Here is a 7,670-nt window from a genome sequence, read left to right on the forward strand (position 1 = left end):
GATAATCCTCTCGGAGTAGCTGAGAGGTTAGATCAATTTTTAGGTCCCAGTACTTACACCTGGGAAGAAGTACAGTCCATTTTAAGCATTTTATTTGCGACCAAGGAAAGGCAAATGATTAGACCAACCAGAATGTGTTTGTGGGAACTGCAAAATCAAGCAGGGCCGCTGGCAGATCAGAAATGGCCCAGTGTCCGCCCTAATTAGGGTCATCAAGAGCAGGGCCGACAGAATATGAGGGACCTTAGAAATTTTAACAGTGGCCGGCATTAGAAAAGCAGTTCCTCGGGGGAAAAACATTAATATAGTCTTTAGCAAACATCAAGGGAGAGATGAACCACCCACTGATTGGCTGGAAAGATTAAGAGAGAATTTACAAATGTATTCGGGGGTAGACCCGACACGCCCCGTGGGAGAGGCTTTATTAAAAAAAAAAACACAACAAAACAAAACCCCAGAACCAAACAAAAAACCAAACACACAACACCAACAAACCCACTCAATTCGTAGCCAATTCGTGAGGTGCCATCAGGAAAAAGTTAGAAAAAGTATACAATTGGCAAGACCGGAGTCTGCAGGAGCTATTAAAAGAAATACAGAAAGTGTAAATGCAGAAAGTAGAGGCGAAAATATTTGCACCAGCCAGAGAAACCTCTGAGATCTCATTCTAATGGATTTACCTGCAGCTTTGGGTGGTGAAAAGGAAGGGGCAGTAATGAGAGGAAACGAATTAGCATGCTATTATTGTGGAAAGAAGGGACATTTACAGCAAAACTGTAGAAAACAGGAGCAGGATAAAAGGATGTTTTAAAGAAGAATAACGGAGTCGGGAGCTCTATTTTCTGGGGACAAAGACGTCAAAGGAGTGCTTGATAAATATAAAATGAAGCCCCAGAGATAAGAGTTTGGACTTTTAGTAAATAGGGGTGTGGAAAAAAAATCAACTTTTAAAAATCTTCCGAGGGGATTTATTATTGCTACTAGAAGCTGAAATTTAAAAAAAAAAAAAGAATAGTACAAGGAAAAAAAATTATACATTAACGTAAAAAGACAAGCAACAGATAAATCCTAAAGTCTGGTATACAAAAGGAGAGATTGGAAAGCTTAAAATAAAGCCTATTAAAATTGATAATTGATCTGGAGACACCAATTCAGATAAAACAATTACTCCATTCCCCTAAAGGGTCGAGAGGGGCTGAAACCAATTATAGACAAATTATTAAGTAAAAGTACATTGGAACCTTGTATATCTCAATATAATACATCAATTTTACCAGTTTTAAAATCAGACAGATCTTACAGATAGGTGTAAGATTTAAGGGCTGTAAATCAGCAAACTGTGGCTCGTTTCCCTGTGGTAGCAAACCCCTATATGCTGCTTAACCAACTACCCCTAATTATATTTGGTACAGTGTAACTGACTTAAAGGATGCATTTTGATCCTATCCCCCCTGGACAAGGGGAACAGAGTCTATTTTGCATTTAAATGGGAAGATCCATCTAATAATAGAAAACAACTCAGATGGTCAGTGCTTCCCCAAGGGTTTACAGAATCGCCTAAACTTTTTGGGCAGGCATTAAAAAAAAAAAAAAAGTTACTGCAGACATTCAAGCCATCCTCAGAAACAAAGCTTTTACAATATGTAGATAATTTATTAATAGCTGGACAAACTGAGAATGATGTCAGGATGGGGACTATAGAACTGCTGAACTTTGTAAAAAAAAAAAAAATAAAAAAAATCTAAATTACAAATTGTAGAAAATGAAGTCCTTGGGGCACTAGGGCTTTGAGTGATCATTTCTTGAGATATTTTGTCTGCATTGGAATATATGAAATTGCAAAACAAACTACATACGGTTGTTTAACATGTTAAAAGATTAATAAAAGAACTATGAGACAGACTGCAGCTGGTGGAAGGAAAACAGCTTATAAACCTTTTGAGAGGATCCAGATAGATTTCACAGAACCATCAAAAGTTGGGAGATATAAATATTTGCTGGTAATGATAGATCAATTAACTCACTGAGTAGAAGCCTTTCCTACCACCAGAGCTACTGCTCAATCAGAAACTATAATAGTACTGGAACAAATTATACCACAATTTTGAATTATAAGAGCATTTAATTCGGATCGTATTAGCCCACACAACTCCTTTAGGATTTGCAGTACACAAAATACAACCTGGAGGTGAAGTAATGATTAAAACCTGGAGGGAGGAAAGCTTATCTCATAGATAAGAAGGACCATCCCTAGTACTATTAACCACAAAAACTGCTATAAGAACTGCTGAGAGAGGGTGGACTCAAGTTTCCAGGGTAGAAGGACCTGTTACAGAAAAGCCTCAGTGGAAGATTGAATCAACCCTGGGAGACCTAAAGATTCAAATGCAGTGGAATCAACAAAGGGATGGACTCATTAAGACTAACTGAATAATTAGAAGGACTCTATATTGGTAACAAGAAAATTTAAGGTATTTGTTATGAAGTCCCCTCACTTCATTGCAGATTGTGAGTAATTACAGTGATGTTAACAATATTACATGGGAAGAAAACGGAATATGGCCAATCCAGTTTCCAAATCAGGGCAGATTTTGTGTGAACCGAACTCAGAAAGGAGGAATTGATGTAGGGGAGAGTAAATGCCAGTGGACACTTACACATAAATCGATCAACAAAGAGGTATTTATATATGGTTATAGCAAAGGATTCAATGGATTTAGGTCAGATAAAACAAACAAACAAACAAACAAAAACAACCTGAATATGCTAAATTATACAGAAACAGCTTTTATAATCGAACCTGTGTATGGAGAAATGATACGGGATCCTGGTATTGCAATATCTGGATAAATGATAATTTCGAATGAAGTTTTCAGTCCTTTAGGAGATAAAACCAACCTTAATTGGATCCCTGATCATTTTGTTATTAATTCTCACTTTTGGGCTTTGTATCTTTAACAAATTAATTAACATTGTTAAGAACAGGATTGAAGCTGGCCAACTCATGATGTAAAGGCAACAATATATTGATTTAACCCAACAAGAAGAACACCGACTAGAGACTGAATTAGAAGATACCACCTTTTTAGGGGCTGCTAGAGAAGCCATTTTTAAGCTTAACTAGCAAATTGGGGTATATAAAAAAAAAGGGGGGGGGGGACTGTAATAAACTATGGTAACTAATTTGCTAAGTTAAGCAAGGCGGGTGCTGTAATAAACTATTGTAACTAATTTGTTAGGTTGGGCAAGGTGGGTAGGTACACCTGAATGATCTGTAAATGTTAAACAATTAAATGTAAAGTGGGCCATTCGGATTGGAACAATGTAACCATGTCCCAGAAACCCCACCCAGAGCTGACATGTAACTGCTGTTTGAAGAAAAGCCCGCGGAAAGGATGAGATCATGAGGCTTTAAAAAGATCCAATAGGAGAAAATCGCGCCAGGAGACCAAGGCTTCCAGACTTTCAAAAGACCCAATAGGAGGAGGACACGCACCCCAGCAACCCAAATGACCCAATGGAAAAGAGCAGGACAACTCTCTGACGGGAGGAGATTGGTTAAAGACGATGGCACAAGAGTATAAAAACCGCTGCTTTTTGGGACTCGGGGTGCGTGTGGCAGAGCTGCGGCTCTCCATGCACCCAGCGCTGCTTTGCCTATTGCTTCCCACCCTAAACTGATTGAACCCAAATAAAAATATATATTTTTATAAAAATTGGCTTTGTCTGATTATAACACTGTGTAAGTGTGCACAGGTGCTTACAAAACCAGCTTCTTAAAACTTCTTAAGATCATCCTCTCCTATAGGGATCTTAAATCCTGTGACTCACCTGCACAACCTACACTATGTACTATAGGAGGAAATCAAACCAATATTTTAGCTATTGCTGAACAGTGCTTACACAGCACCAGGGCCTCTTCATGCTACCCCACCATCGAGTAGGTTGAAGGTGCACAAGAAGTTGGGAGGGAGCACAGATGACCAGAGGAATATCCCACACCATATAGCAATATCATCCTCAGCTGAAGAAAGGAGGAAGAAACCAACCTTTGGAGTCTGGGCATTTGTTTTCCCTAGCAACTGTTACACACGATGAAGCCCTGCTATCCTGGAAATTGCTGAACATCTGCCTGCCGAAAAGTAGTAGTGAATTCCTTATCTTGCTTTGCTTGTGTGTTAACCTTTGCTTTATCTATTAACCTGTCTTTATCTCAACCCTCAAGTTTTCTCATTTTACCCTTCAGATTCTCTTCACCATCCCACAGGGGCAGGGATTGTCCCAGTAGCCAGCCGGGGCTTGGCTGCCTACTGGGGCTAACTGACAACAGTGACTATTTTTATGTAAGGGCTTGAGATCTATATACAAGAGGGTTTTTGAGATGTAGACAAAACTGGGCAATATACTGGGAATATACTGGGAACATAAATGGTACGTTTTATACACTTGTGTAATGCAGTATCTGATAATACTTGAAATTTAACAGCTTTCAGTTGGAAAAGCTTTCAGGAAACTGATGGACACCTTTGCTAATCTGCTTCTAGCAGTATACTTGTAATATAATCGATTTTCTTTAGCTGTGAACTTTCCGCATTGTTAACAGTTACAAACAAGCACATTATATGGATGGGATTAAATTTAAAGGTGTCTGTTGACATTCTGGGATAGCAGTCTAAAGAGCCTAAGAACAGGCAATAGCTCTTAACTGCTCAGATAATTTCACTCTTCCTCTGCCTTCCCTTTTTATCTCCTCCAACCCCTCATATATTCATGTAGGTGCCAATCTACTCTTACACCTAAAGCTTCCTAATAATAAATGTAAGCATACCCTTTTAATTTTCCTTTTTCGGAATTCTTTGTGATTTTAACTTTCACCAAGGTGTACAGGACATAGACTCAGTAAATACCTGTCTATCTGGCAGCCTGCAAGAACTACTAGCATGCACTTGGCACCCACACAGAGAATGACGCCTTTCACAACAGGGCTCAGTAAAAACATAGCAGTATGTCTTTGTTTATCATAATCAAAACATCAATCCCCACTTATTAGAATTTGTTGCTGTCACATTCTGTCCTACTCCTGCTCTTCCTCTCTGCTATTCTTTCTCCTTCTAGTGCTCACTTCCTGCTAGATTGTCTTCACACACCCCTGGCAAGGGTCAAAAGCCTGTGCCTCAGGCAGCAAAAAAAATCAATATTAAAGCTGCAAACAGTCAAGGCACCCGGAGCAGTATTTCCTCTTAGTCATGCAACAGACTACTTGAAGTAGTAAAGGTGCAGCCCCATCTCTGGGAAATAGTCAGGACTGACAGAATGAAAGAGTCTCAACATCCTGCTCTGAATTCAGTATTTTGCTTCGCTGCAGCTATCTGCAAGGCACTTTATACACTACAAGTATGAATGCAGGCCATTTCTCAACAAGACAAAATTAATCCCCAAGAAACTCCAAGCTTCCATTTGTGAAATGTGTTTTAGAAGGCAAATTACAATTAGCTCTATTGTGCCTAGAAGAGACTTCAGTCTATGCTGCAATTATGTATCTTAAACACTGAAGTCACCAGCTAGAGTATTTTAACTACACTGAAATGCCTTTGTTACATAGTCCACAAAAGAGCAACCAGTGTGAATTATTTACAATGGAAATTTAAAAATATTCATGAATAATAAATGTTAATAAATATTGATAATCAAATAATTAATTTATGTTAGTCCATTTAAAAATTATATTCTTACTTTGAATTAGTATCTAGCCAGAATTATAGTCTGGTCTAATGAACACACATCTGTCTGCTCTAAGTCTACAACGATTCACCAGTATCCCTGAAGCCAAACTAGCAGTAAATTCAACGTAAGCACCGTGAACATCTACACACAGCCCCTTATTGTTACATGCAAGAACTTCAAAAACATTTTCATACCCCTCTGCACTTTGTTCTTCAGTAAGGCACTTCAAAATCTATGATCTCACACCTATCCATGACAGGACAAGCCATGTTTCTCCACAGGATTCTGAAGGGCATTATGGACTGCCACAGAAAAGCCAGTTAAACTATCCCTGTACCTCCATTCCACATGACTTGGATAAGAGCAGAGTCAGAAATAGACCCCTAATCCACAGAGGGTGAAGCTATAAACGCATGCCCATGCTCTATGCTGATCAGCTTGCTGGATGCAGTAGCTTCAAGTGATACATTTCTGTCAGGAAACTTGCCTGAATTCTATTAGGATTAGCAGTCACCAAATACAATTACTGCCTGGGGAGCCTTTGGAGAACTATGGAAAACAGCATTGCTATTTCAATCTAAGTCAATGGCAACTATTGTCAAAAAGGTCTAACATTAATTGACTGCTGACATCTAGGAATGATCTAAGAGAGGATGAAATAGTTCCCGGCTTCAGGATGTTTTCTCTTGAGGATGTAGAAGTGCACAACATTAGTAAACCTGCTTCATGTTGAGTGAGTAGCTAGGGTGTTACCACAGCTCTACCCAAGGTAGCACCCAGGGATGGATCAAGTTAAATGAAAGCTAGAAGTTAGCAGAAGCACTAGAACAGTGCTATTTGCTAGAACAAATATGTGAGTTTAATTACCCTGTCTATGATTAAAAATCACACTAACTCCCTGACTTTCAAAACATCTGTAACAATGTTTTCCATAAGGTACTTATGAATTATTTAAAGAGAAAGGAAAAAAAAGCACCCTTTACCAGTATTTACATGTATTTTCAGTCTCCAGTTATAGGCATTTCAGTGGCCCTAAACATTTTACCTGTGCCCCTGTAATCCCAATCTATACTTCTCAATATAAACTAAACCGTATTTCTGACAAGTCACCCAAATGAGTGTGCACCCTTGACTAAAGTCGTCAAAATGGTGCTTGGTGTTACACTTCACTCTGTTTCTTACACGTGGCGGTGTCCTTTTCCTTTTATTTTGCTGAGCAAGCTGCCGACAGGAATGCCCCTTTAGAAAACTATCAGGACAAGAACGTCCCCATATGCATGTGCCACAGCTAAACTCCGGTTGTATTACCTTTCTTTTTCACCTAGCTTACCTGTATCTGTCTGAAATTCTTCAGTTTGCTCTGCTCTCCTCTAAGTTGTTCAGCTATGAGTTTTGCTGCTTCTTCCTCTGCCTTTTTCCCAAGCATTATTAAAGACAACGCAGACCAACTTTAATAACTACTGCTGTGCTGAAAAACAACCACTTGATCCTCATTTGGCCATTGGTTTGTTTTTAACTCGCTGTTCATGTCATCTTGTTAATACCTGAGGTCTTTATGAACCCTTCTTCAAAGACCTTTTAAAATTAGTCACGCAAAACTAGTTTTTCCTTCATCGTGTTCTAGGCACAAGCTAAAGCCACATTACTTCTCTGAAGAAAGGAAGCCGTTCGTTTGCGGTACAGCCCTGCGGGAGCGCAGGGAGACCGGCAAGCAGCACCCGCTGCTCAGATGACGGGGCCAGGCCAGGCTGAGGGGACGCGCAACTGTGCGCTTCGCCCAACGGGAGGCGCCGCAGCCTGCGCTTCGGGGCGCTCGGCGGGAAAGGAAGGAGCGGACCGAGAGGGCAGGTGGCGGTCCCGGGAGCTTTGGTATCAGAGACTTCACGGTGACACTACGCCGCCGCCGGCGCCCACGCCCGTGCTTTGGCGGGGGGCGGGTGTGCCAC

The sequence above is a fragment of the Athene cunicularia genome (assembly GCF_003259725.1).
Source record: "Athene cunicularia isolate RWA chromosome Z unlocalized genomic scaffold, athCun1 chrZ_part2, whole genome shotgun sequence".
In the NCBI taxonomy this organism is placed as follows: domain Eukaryota; kingdom Metazoa; phylum Chordata; class Aves; order Strigiformes; family Strigidae; genus Athene; species Athene cunicularia.